The sequence below is a fragment of the Leptodactylus fuscus genome, chromosome 1, assembly GCF_031893055.1.
Source record: "Leptodactylus fuscus isolate aLepFus1 chromosome 1, aLepFus1.hap2, whole genome shotgun sequence".
Classification (NCBI taxonomy): Eukaryota; Metazoa; Chordata; class Amphibia; order Anura; family Leptodactylidae; genus Leptodactylus; species Leptodactylus fuscus.
In genome coordinates, this window is record NC_134265.1 from 159,527,570 (window position 1) to 159,541,236 (window position 13,667).

The following is a 13,667-nucleotide window of genomic DNA, read 5'->3' on the forward strand; positions in this document are numbered from 1 at the left end:
CTGCGGCTTGTGGTGAACATACCTTTTCACTGGTCATTGACCTGTTAACCAGCACATAGGCAGAGTCACTGTCTAGTCTTTAAATGGATTTGTTTTTATGTAAATAATGACATAATAGCTGTAAGGCCAGTTTTACATGATGGAACAGGAAGAGGAATTTTAGGTGGTCTTTCACCTTTGCAGATACAGCAGAATTTCTCTCCTCGTGTACAGCTGGCTGCCTAGGTACAGACCTGCTCACAGGTCAGGATGTTGAATCCTAGCTGTCTATGGCTAGCTTCCCATCTGTGCCTGGAAACATAATCTGCTTAAAAAATCTGTTACCTGTGGACCCCATAAACCGTAATCAGAATCTCAGAACGGACTTCAAGCTCTGGTGTGAACCCAGCCTATATTCTGTTTTCTCCTTCTTACTGTTTATGGCTTTGGGTTTTTAGCACTGATAAAAGGCTAGATAAGTTTCTTCAGCTTCCTCTCTGTTATCTGTGAATGTCATAACTGTGCTTTACTACTGGAAAGAGCTGAAAACCAGGAAGTGGAGGGAAGAGGAGACAGGAGGGCAGCTGCAATGAGGCAACCCCTTAAAGGACCAAATATGATAGGTGTTAAAGTACTTGGCATTTGGTGACCACTTACTTCTGCATCTACTTTTTTCCATTTGAAAGGTTTACTATACGTTGTCAGAAAGAGAATGTAAGGATAAAAGGATGAGTTTAGGGCTAAGCTGTAGAATTTGAGGTTTTGTGTGGTGGAAGTTTTTTCTAGGCTGTCTTCAAGACACATGGAGTCCATGTGCAGTAATTGTTATATAGACATAGTCTGGTTTATAAGACTGATAGGCTTGTTTCACATCTGCGTTCTGGTTTCTGTTCAGGGGTCCGCTTGGGCATCCACCGAACGTAAACCTAATCTGTATAAAAAAGTGGTTAGTTTAGGAACCCCACAGACCCCACTAAAGCGGGGTCCGCGTGGTTTCCACTCGGTTTCCGCACAAAAAATGTGGAAAGAAAAGTAATGCTTGCAGCGCTTTTCTCTCCTCATTTTTCTTGTGGAGAGGGGAATGGAATCCCCGAACGCAGATGTGAACCCAGCCATAGCTCTGGGTAGAAAACTGATTTCACAGTTGGTTTACAAAACTTGGGTTTCCAAAGTATGATGACCTCCTCCATGCACGCTACTGGAGAAAGAGATTTGGTTGAAAGTAAGCTGAACTGCAAGGGAGGGATGTAGTGAAATATTGTCTTATTTGTCTCAGGCATTGAATCTTCATTTTCAGATGAAGCCTTAATTTCGGGACTTGAGGATACTGGATAATCCACATTTCAGTAAAGTAATATTCTACAAATGAGGGAAGAAGCAATGTGTGCATAGATTACAAGAAATAACAATATAATTTCACGTGTTTTACCTTTGCATTCACATGGTTTGAACAAAGAGGCATCATTTTCCTTTATCTGCTTTCTTTGTAAGTTATAGCAGGAGAGTTGCTTGCGTTGACCTTTATCTTTCTGCTTTTGTTAGAAATTGTAAGTGAATCTTGTAATGTGGCTTATATTCTGCTTTCATCTTGCTCATTGCTCTACCAGCTTTTATTGTTCTGTCATAGTCATTAATAGGATTCTCTGTGCTTTTACCTTTGCTTTTCTTAACTACAAAGTATTGGTTGTCAGACTCGGTAGAGCTTTACTTTTCTATGTATCTGGGAAAGCGGTAGTACCCTTACATTCCTGTTAATTTCCTTAAATTGATACTTACAAGGTTTATATTTGAAGCTCATAGTAATTACCATGTAATGACAAGATCAGAGAACTCAAGATCCAAAGAGAGTCTATACTCATCAGCCATTCATTAAAGAGAGCGGCTTTGGGATTTTTGGTGACATGCCTGTAGCATCTGTAGTTGAATATTATTCATTTTATTCTATGGAATATAGGACAATATTTCCTACATTAATGATAGGTAATTCAGAAAGCGATATGACAAATTCATTGTCTGGGATTTTTTTTAATCTCCTGTCTGAAATTGGTGATTTGCTAATGTGTGATTATTCCTGATGAGGACATGATCGAATACCATGGATGTTATGTTTCTTGAACAAATAAATGTGAAATGGAAGGTTCCAGTAAGGGTGCACCTACATGGCTCTTATATATATATATATATATATATATATATATATATATATATATATATATATATATATATATATGTTTTTATATATCTATATCTATATCTATATATATATATATCTATATATATATATATATATATATGAAAAATAAATAAAAAAAGTGCGTCTTATAGTCCGAAAAATACGGGGTATATATATATATATATATATATATATATATATATATATATATATATATATATATACACCGTATTTTTCGGACTATAAGACGCACTTTTTTTCCCCAAAATTTGGGGGAAAAGAAGGGTGCGTCTTATAGTCTGAATGTGGCGCCTGGCACCCGCCGTAATAGAGAGGCGAATGCCGGCAAGGGATAGACGCCGGGGCCTGAGACATCGCTGCGCTCCCCTGCCCTGCATGAAGCCAGCAGCGGGAGGAGTGATGCTATTCCGCTCCTCCGTCCCCCCGCCGCTGGCTTCATGCAGGGCAGAGGAGCGATGTCTCAGGCCCCGGCGTCTATCCCGTGCCGGCATCCGCCTCTCTAGTACAGCGGATGCCGGGTCAGTATCGGTGGCCCCTTCTCCCCCGGGGCCGGTCCCCACCGGCCCCGTACCTGTAAAGTTGCAGGCCGGCTCCTGCGCGGCGATATCGCAGGAGCCGACCTGTTCGGGTGACAGCCGGGAGCCTAATGAGGCTCCCAGGCCTGTCACTGCTATATATTAGTATTGCGGCTGGGTCTATGACCAGCCGTAATACTAATAGACAGAATGTCCCATAGACGGCAATACAGTTGTATTGCCGTCTATGGGACTTGCAATCAAGTAACCGCAGGTTCAAGCCCCCGGGGGGGAATAAAATAGTAAAAAAAAAGAAAAAAAAAAAGAGCTTTAAAAATATATAATAAAAATATGAAATAAATAAAAGTTCTAAATCACCTCCTGTCCCTAGAATATATATATAAAAGTAGAAAATCATACGTCATAAACCACTGGGTTTTTTTTCAATACAAGGTGATCTAAGCAATAGATATTCCCCAAAATGGTATAACTAAAAAGTACTTCTGGCCCCGCAAAAAAAAAAAAAACACTCTATGCGTCCCCGTACAGCTGCAGGGTCACCTGTCAATGTGGCCTTGCAGCTGTTGCAAAACTACAACTCCCATATATTAAATATTTTACCATTTTTTGCTTCAAAATTTTTTTTCCCTATTTTCCTCCTCTAAAACCTAGGTGCGTCTTATAGTCCAGTGCGTCTTATAGTCCGAAAAATACGGTGTGTATATATATATACACTCACCGGCCACTTTATTAGGTACACCTGTCCAACTGCTCGTTAACACTTAATTTCTAATCAGCCAATCACATGGCGGCAACTCAGTGCATTTAGGCATGTAGACATGGTCAAGACAATCTCCTGCAGTTCAAACCGAGCATCAGTATGGGGAAGAAAGGTGATTTGAGTGCCTTTGAACGTGGCATGGTTGTTGGTGCCAGAAGGGCTGGTCTGAGTATTTCAGAAACTGCTGATCTACTGGGATTTTCACGCACAACCATCTCTAGGGTTTACAGAGAGTGGTCCGAAAAAGAAAAAACATCCAGTGAGCGGCAGTTCTGTGGGCGGAAATGCGTTGTTGATGCCAGAGGTCAGAGGAGAATGGCCAGACTGGTTCGAGCTGATAGAAAGGCAACAGTGACTCAAATAGCCACCCGTTACAACCAAGGTAGCCAGAAGAGCATCTCTGAATGCACAGTACGTCGAACTTTGAGGCAGATGGGCTACAGCAGCAAAAGACCACACCGGGTGCCACTCCTTTCAGATAAGAACAGGAAACTGAGGCTACAATTTGCACAAACTCATCGAAATTGGACAATTGAAGATTGGAAAAACGTTGCCTGGTCTGATGAGTCTCGATTTCTGCTGCGACATTCGGATGGTAGGGTCAGAATTTGGCGTCAACAACATGAAAGCATGGATCCATCCTGCCTTGTACCAACGGTTCAGGCTGGTGGTGGTGTCATGGTGTGGGGAATATTTTCTTGGCACTCTTTGGGCCCCTTGGTACCAATTGAGCATCGTTGCAACGCCAAAGCCTACCTGAGTATTGTTGCTGACCATGTCCATCCCTTTATGACCACAATGTACCCAACATCTGATGGCTACTTTCAGCAGGATAATGCGCCATGTCATAAAGCTGGAATCATCTCAGACTGGTTTCTTGAACATGACAATGAGTTCACTGTACTCCAGTGGCCTCCACAGTCACCAGATCTCAATCCAATAGAGCATCTTTGGGATGTGGTGGAACGGGAGATTCGCATCATGGATGTGCAGCCGACAAATCTGCGGCAACTGTGTGATGCCATCATGTCAATATGGACCAAAATCTCTGAGGAATGCTTCCGGCACCTTGTTGAATCTATGCCACGAAGAATTGAGGCAGTTCTGAAGGCAAAAGGGGGTCCAACCCGTTACTAGCATGGTGTACCTAATAAAGTGGCCGGTGAGTGTGTATGTATATATATATATATATATATATATATATATATATATATATATATATATATATATATATATATATAATTCAGAGAAGAAAAGCACCCAGAGGTGATGCACATGTGGTGGGTTTTTTTTTTATTTTTTATAAATGAATCTGTTTTTCTGATATGATTTTTATTCGGCTTTTTCACTAGGACTTAACCCATTAAAGTATGTGGGGTCCATAAAGAAAAATCTGACAAAATCTGCTATTCCCTAGCTAGTGCTGACATGGGTCAACTCACACTAAATGCCTATAATGGAGGAGATTACAGTGCTGCCTCCTTGACTGTATATTTATGATTTTATTGATTATTTGGATGAATATGTAAAGGAAAGGATAATTCCACTGTCCCCCAGCAGCAGTGACAATTACAATCCTATCGCTGCCTATGTAACGCTGTGCTGATGCATCATGGGATTGAAAGCACAGCTCAGAGAAAGAAATATAAAAGCCAGGATGGTGTCAGATCAATTGTGGGGAGAAACTGGATTGTAGGGTTATGAAGGTAGTATACACAAAAGAAGCCTGGAAAGTGACAGACAGTCAGGTGAGAGGTGCAGGGATGGAAAAAAGGGTTTTGCCTGGAGTGCTTCTTTAAGGATTCAAAAAATAAAGAACGTTTTTATTAATTTTCCTACATTACTGGATACTGGACAAGTTCCTTTTTTTACCATCATCCTACAGGCCTTCCAGTGGGTTGGGACAACATTGTGATCAGAGTTAAATAATCAATATTTTTTCATAGCTGTTTGGAAAACTGTGCATGCAACTTGGTTGTGAAGGAGTTAAGAGTTAAGCTAATAAATAATAGAAAATAATTTACTAAAAATGTACTTATAGACAGGAAAATATGATGGTAAGGAGTACTCACTTCCTGGTTTTCTCAGTACATTGGTGGGAGGGGTTTCACTTGCTGTCTCCCAGAAAAAGCCAGCTCTGTGATCTCTCTTCATAGCAGTACATGTTTGCAGTCAGTAATGAGGGATAGTTGTAAATAAATTAGCACAGTATCACAGAGCTGGATTTGATAGGTGATGAGAATCCCAAATTTGCATGCTACAGGACCAAGAGTCAGTTTGCAATAAACTCAGTTTTAGGTCTGTGTGTTACATACAGAGGTAACAGACTCCCTATCTCAGCCCTTATCAGCAAAATTCAATTAACCGACTGATAAATGGGAGATAAACAGCTCAGAAATACAAGCTGCTCCCCAGTCCCTAGCACTCAGCTCCCCCTCCCCTATCTGAGAGCAGGGAGCTGTCACTTGTCCTGGGCGGAGAGATAAGATCATCCCCAGGTCCCTGGTTATGGAAACGCAGTGTAAACAATTTAGGATTTTCTCATTGGTTTTCTCTGACCCATGTATTCCAATTAACTGTCAATTCTGGACAAGTATAGGATCTGCTTCATAATTTGCAGCTGTTTGATTTGGCTCTGGTGCATAGCAGTAAAAACTACGACCATTGAAATGTATGGGTCCAAACTTATCCGCAATTGCTGTAAAAAAAAATACAGTTAAGTGTGCAGGAGGCCATAGGCTGGGTTTATGCAGCACTTTTATGTTGAAGAACTGCATTCGGTTAATAATTGCAGTAATGGATAGCACATGCTACAACTAAATTTTATGAAGTTTATAGCTATCATAAAAATATACCATAGACACACACAAAAATTATATAAAAGATGAATATTTTATTGTAATATTAATAAAAGATGAAAATGACACACATATGAGGGGTAACCACATAAAATAGTGTAACATCCCACAGGGGGAACAAATCACAAAGTAATCTAGATAATAAACATTGTATACCAGGAGTAACACACTTATGAAAGTGATAAATGCATATAATAAAACAAACCAATAAGGAGATATACTATATACCTTGGTAGTGAGGGAAAGTGAAAACCGTGGGCAGTCAGACCTCGCCTCGACACTCGTTTCACCTTAGCTTCCACCTTTGAATGTCTTCAGCAAATCTGTGGCCACAGAACATCACGTAGAGATGAGCGAGTACTATTTGAAACTCCTGTTTCGAATAACACGCACCCATAGGAATGAATGGACGCAGCTGGCACGCAAGGGGTTAAGCGGCCGGCAAAGTCTGCGTGCCGGCCGCTTCCGTTCATTCTTATGGGTGCGTGCTATTCGAAATGGCTGTTTCGAATAGTACTCGCTCATCTCTGCTCTGGTGGGGTTTTGGCCTACTCTTCTTTCAGCCTCTTCCACAGTTCGGTAACTGTAGCCTGTTTATTGGCCATATTGGCTTTGTCGTAATGGATTTTCTAGAGGTTTTCTATAGGATTTAGATGAAAGATCCGCTTTACACATTTTGACTCTGTATTGTTCTACCTGAAAGTTGCTGGCTTACCGATGAATGCAGAAAAGGAACCATCTGTTGTTGGAGAAGGTTTTTTTTTTTTTTTTTTTTTTTTTTTATATAAGCATTTGCATTTAGTCTACCATGTAGCTGAATAAGAGGCCCAGTTTCTTCTGACTGATGCAATATCCAAACCATGACTCTTCTTCTTCCAGCTTTCACTGACTTCTTTACACACTTTGGGTTCAGTTATGTCTAGTTTGATGATGAACATAATGTTTCCCATCTGACCCAAATAAATTAAACTTGCTTTAATTATTAGAATGAACTTTAGGAACATTTCACCTCTATCCACACAACATGCTTCTGTGAGGGGACAAATATCTGTGTAAAGAGGGGCAGTGGCCCCCTAACACTTCTCAGCAAAGTCTAGCCTTTTGATTCTTTCTGCTATTGAGAAATTTGGTCACTGCAAAATGGGCTTTCAGTCGAAATGCTCAAACGTTGAGACACTATATGACTAGACAGATCCTTCCCCTGTTTGGTGCTGAAACTGCAGTGTTGAACCAATTGCACATTGAGATTCTCCACATTATCCTCTTCTCTATTGCATTTGTGATTTGTTGGGCGATGAGCCTACTTGGGGAACTTGAATGATTTGTGATGTTGTAAAGATGCAATACTCTACAAATCTTAGATTTGGAACAACCAATTTATTGTGATATGGGTGATGAGGTCATCCCTTTGGCCTTGATATGAACAACTTGATGCCAAGGGGGTTGGAGTTACTTTAGAATGGTTCACCATCTTCCATAGGGAGCATTCACACTATACTGTCTGTGTCCGACAACTAGGGTCCATTCAAAATGTCCAACTTTTCAAGTGGACAGCAAAAACCTACATGTCTGGTTTTGCTGTCCGCTTGAAAAGTCGAATATCTTTGGGAACGGACAGTTAAGGACACCCACGGACTGTAAAAGAACCCACCCGATGTCCATTTAAATCAATGCAAAATGTCATGGACACAGCTAGTGTCCGCTGCTAATGTCCGCACAAGATTTTGAACGGACATTAGCAGCGGACACCGACAGTAGTGTGAATGCTCCCTATGGAAGATGGTGAACCATTCTAAAGTAACTCCAACCCCCTTGGCATCAAGTTGTTCATATCAATATATGAACAATATACTAATACTGTCGAACACCGACAGTAGTGTGAAAACAGGAAAGTTAGGCTGCCCCTTAAATAGGGTTTGTCAGATGATTAAGGAAATGATCACCAAGTTCCAGATTATGGCTAATAGCTGGAAGGTTTCTAAAAGTGTTCTCTCGTTTTGATCAATATTCTTTTTCACATATATCCTTGAAGTTTTTTTATACTATGCTTCAGAATATATGTAACTCGTGAAATAGTGCTTAAAATATTGCTCTTTTACTCGTGTTTGGATAACTTCAAATATGACCATGTAGTGACATTTAGGAAATTGTATGTTGTTCTCTAATATTGACGTCTGTGTATAAACCCAGCCTTCCATTATGCATCCTGATTGTATGTGATTACTGGCCTATAGTTGGTGGAAGGCATTTGTAGAGGCCAGGTTCCCATACAGCATTTTGTAAATGTAGTTGAAAAAGGTATTTATTTATTTTTTAAAGTGTTTTTTAATGGGAAAAAAACATAAGTAAACAATGCAGCAGTAACAGACACATATATAATGCTAATTATCGCCAAACAGTTCGTAAGTCCAGCTCACCCTTTTTCAAGATGTATAATGTCCGACCAGCGAGCACGGAAACCTCTGTTGGATTCCAGGTCCAAAAGTTCAAACAATAGTGAATAAAATCCAGCTCCAGCTGTAGTCGAACAAATCACGTAGTGTGGTAGGATAAAATATAACTTTTATTATATCAAAATAATAAAACCGTCACATAGTGACATAGGAGTCAATGTTACAAAGCTACGCGTTTCAGGATCACTCCCTTCATAACATAATCTATTGTTTCACTGACTCCTCCTATGCTCTTAACCCATTATTAACCTATATATCAATACATCTACCACATCCTATACATAATAATCATATCCAATATATACAATATACAATAGATAATATACGTATCACATACATCGAATGAGATATCTTTGAAAGTACAACATTTAAACATCATACATATGCAGTACTATTATTATAATAATACAATATTACAATATGTATATATCATTCCATCCTTACCAATTATAATCATCTCCAGCAATGTCTGACGCATTTATATGAAACCACCTCCCCTCATACACATGTATATTGCTCATCAATCCAAATATGAAAATGTACCTGCTTTTGCTAGAATTCTCATTCCAATATCGCAGACCGGGTTCCTTACGTCTCTTCCTGTTGTCCTACTACCTCCTACTTCCTGTACACATATTGTTGTTGCTAAGCAACTTTCCACATGACTCTGATCACATGACACTATCACATGCTCGGCTTCTCCCAGCACATAGCATAGCCAATCTTACCATCTGTTACATAGTAGCAATCATTGATGATACATGGACTCTTATTACTATGTTGTTACCCATATATAAGATATTCCGCTCTAAACCCAAAGGAGTCAATATATATATTACCAAGCAGCAATAACCTTAGACTCATTAGGGAACAACTACAAACTGATGAAAAAAGGCAATTTGTACTATACTACAGTTATATGGATAAACTCTATATTTCGTGATCAACGGACTTAATATATATACGAGAGATCCGACCGGACATTAAGACCGGCCGGATGCCTCGTACGCAATTCCAATATCCAAAAAGCTTTGCGCAACAATAATTTTTTGCGCCAGTTCCCTCCTCGTCTGGGTCTGGCCACCTTTTCTATAGTATAAAAAATTAAATTCAAAACATCTCCTCCATGAACATGGAAGAAATGTTTCGAAACGTTAGAAGTTTTATCACTTTCACGACTACTCCCTTGTATATGTTCCGATATTCTAGTTTTGACCGCTCTAATTGAGCATCCCACATATAATAATTGGCACTGGGTACATTCGATAACATAAACGATATGGTCCGTATTACAGTTCAAAAAACTATTAATACTGTACTCCTTTGTATGTGTTGAATTAAAGAACTTTTTAGTTTTATGAGCATATTCACACATAGTACATCGTTTATTGCCGCATCTAAAAAAAACCTTTAAGGTCTAACCATGTATTACTGCATTGTTGACTGGACTCTATCAGCATACGTGATTTGTTCGACTACAGCTGGAGCTGGATTTTATTCACTATTGTTTGAAATAATGCTAATTATGTCTTTATAATTAATTAATAAGCACATGCTTATTCTAAAAATGTTTTTCAACTGTGTATACACAGTTTCCCTATAATATGTACAAGCGGGTTAATGCTTTCTTTCCCAAAGCACTGACTAAGACCTGCAATTGGTCCCATCAGTGGAGCAAATTGTAGCTGATTTTTCCTAAGATCATAGCCAATTATTTGTTTATGCTGAGATTAACCAATTATTTCCTCTAACGGTATCTGAAAAAGGAGCAAAGCAACTGGTGAATGTAGTATAAATTCCATATGATATGAGGAGTTATCCATCATCGATTTCTAAGATTCTGATTATAGCCAATAGGCAACAACTGGGGCAGCATCAGAACTCCTTGTATGGTAGCATTCATAGCACTCAATGTTTCACACAAATATGAGCTGCAAAGATAAGCATTTAAGCCTGGAAAAGTGAATAGCAAAATATATTGGTCATTGGCTGGCCAAAGTAAACTCGATTATGTAGAGTATTTCTTAAAGGGGGTTATACACCTTCATAAAGTGAGTAGCCATTCCATATGCCATATAGATTCAACAGTCATTGTAAACATTGTGGGAAATTTATCATTAGGGGAATTTTTACGTCCACACAGACTCCAGCAAAATTTGTACCAACTTTATCAAATATTGTGCGATATTTGATAAGTTAGGTCAGGGTGGTGGTCGAAACAAAAATTCATCAAGTCATTGACCTATGTTAAAGGACATTAACTTTCCCAGAATGCAGTGCAGTAAGAGTCAAACTGTGCAACTTGTTTTTTGCCTGGTTACAATGTCTCAAAATGGGTAAAAATGAGATGCAAAATGTTTGCCATGATTTATGTATATCTTATCCATGTACACAGTGTACAATGGTGCTTAAAGGTGAACACACACTTTTAAGTTGTAGATATATGAATACAGTATGACACTACTTGTAGTATACTACTTCTGCACAAAATAATGCATGGTGTAGATTAGATGCATACTGTATTAGTAGAAAACATGGGGAGGATTATACCAAGTAAGAGCACAAATCTGATTCTACTAGTCTCATCTTCTCAAATTAGAATAAAATACATTCTCAGGCCTTGATCCATAGCATGCAACAGTGTTTTTTACTTCTTTCATCTCTCCCATCACCTTTTATTATGTCATCAGAGGTATTTTGGGCTCCTCTCTGCTCTTAGTCACTGATGAAGTGATAGATGAGAGCCTTTCAGCAAGTCACAGCAGCAGTGGTAAAGTTATTTGCAGATCTCTATGCGGACTATAAAATAACATGAAACACAGGACTACATTGCAATTTTTCTTTGCCTTTTCAGTCAGATGCATGCCCATATATTTTTAGGTTTTGGTGAGATCATTTAAATCTTAACATTTTTATCAGGAAAATTTAATCTGTTCTCTGATGTAGCTTTTTTTTTTTCTTTTTAAATTTTGCTTCAATAGTTCCAGTATATTCTACAATGTCACTCAGAGATTGTCAGCACTAGGTACCTGTCTTCAGTGGGACTAAATTAGTCTAAATTTCCTATATGAAAAAAACATTTTTTTTGTTGTAGTTTTTTTGGTATATGTGCTTTTTAATTTAATTGTGTTTTTATTATGTCATTGAGAATACATGGTGATATTTACGTCTTTGGGTAATATTGTATCACAAGGATCCTATCTAAACTGGTTGCTTATGGCAACTGAAGGGTTTTCCTAAATGCACTTCTTTGCAAATGTTGTTTCCTTTACCCAATAAGGGCGGGTTCACATCTGCGCCCCGGTCTCTGTTTTGCAGGTTTCCGTTTCCTGCCCGAAACTGGACAGGAGATGGAAACCTGCAGTCATTTTTCAAACTCATTCATCTGAATGGGTTTATAAAGTGTCCAGTCGTGAGCGCCCGTGATTGTTTTGTTCTCTCCGCGGCGAAACAGTTTAACTGGACACAAAGTCAGATATGGACTGCGCTTAGATCCTTCACATGGTATATGACTTGCCTTTTTTTTTTAGCCCACCCCCCACATGGTGTATAGCCCCCCCCCCCTTTTTTTCTTTTAGCTCTCCCACAAAGTATATGACCCCCTATTTTATTTATTTTCTTTGCTCCATACAATATGACTCCACTTTTATGGCCCTTCCACAGTATATGACCTCTTTCTTATGCCACCCCACTGGATATGACCCTTGTTATGGTCCCTTATGGTTCGCCACACATGTTCTCATCCTTAATTTGAAAAAACAAACAAACCCCAGTATCAATTAAAACAAAAAAAGCAGCCAAATATGTTTTGTTTTTTTTTTTAAACCCAAAACTGCATGTGGAAAGTACTTTATCATTTCTTGAACAGGCTATGTCCCTGGTTTATGAGTGAGCATAATTTCAGGTTTTTTGGTATAAGCAGTTTAGAAAGCTATAACATTTGTAACATTGTTCAGGCTATTTAGATTATTTTTGCCTCCCTTTCTTTCTCCCCCCCCCCATCAATATCTTTTAAAATAGTTTTTCATATATATATATATATATATATATATATATATATATATATATATAATGTGTGTGTGTGTGTACCGTTGATGACATTTGTTGATGGGACAGGGCTAGAACATGCAATAGTGGGTGTGGTGTTTTATTTATTTATGTTTTCTTATTTCTTTATTTTATTTTTTTATATACAGTGTGCTTTCCACAAGGTCATAATGGACCTTTGGCGAACATTTCAACATTATTTTCCTTTTTGCTGATTACCCTGTAATGGGGGCTGATATATTAGTCCAGTTATAGGAGGAATACAGCCTACTCAGTTGTACTGCAGAGCTGATTTGCAGTTATACAGCATGAGGCTGCTGGGCCAGGGGGAAGCCACATCCTAGCAGCTTTCATAGCTGCATACATAGTTTATTACTAACAAGCGCTATTCCTGCCTTCTCTTTGGAGAGTGCAGTTGTCTCTGACAGCCGCCTCCCTAGTCCTAGTCAATGTTGTATGCTGACCCCCATGGTCAATGGGCAGATGGTTGGATTTTCTCATTGTGGACACAGTGCTGTCTAAATCACACTGACATGGAGATAAGAGCAGTTTTGTGCAAACTGCAGCAAAAAGCAGTTTGATTTTTAATAGCTAAACATCAGCTTGGTGCCAGCCATTAACAGTCAGACTACTTTTATCTGCAACCAGTTTACACAAAACCACACTGATCTGCAGGTCTGTTCAGTTTTAGCAGCAGTTCCCTCTTGCCTTTGGTATAAGTGAAATACCAAAGAATTTCAGCTGGATATCATTACAGCAAAACAGTTAGTCCTAAAGTCTGTCATTGTGAAAAGTCTGTACCTCTTTTATTAATCAATCATGTTAATGGTTACTTAGTTT

General features: G+C 38.9%; 1 protein-coding gene across 1 annotated transcript in view; it reads left to right on the forward strand.

Annotated features, from left to right (window-relative positions):
- KDM4C (lysine demethylase 4C) overlaps positions 1–13,667 on the forward strand; it is a 282,851-nt gene that overhangs the window by 174,014 nt on the left and 95,170 nt on the right. The gene's annotated exons all lie outside the window — the stretch shown is intronic.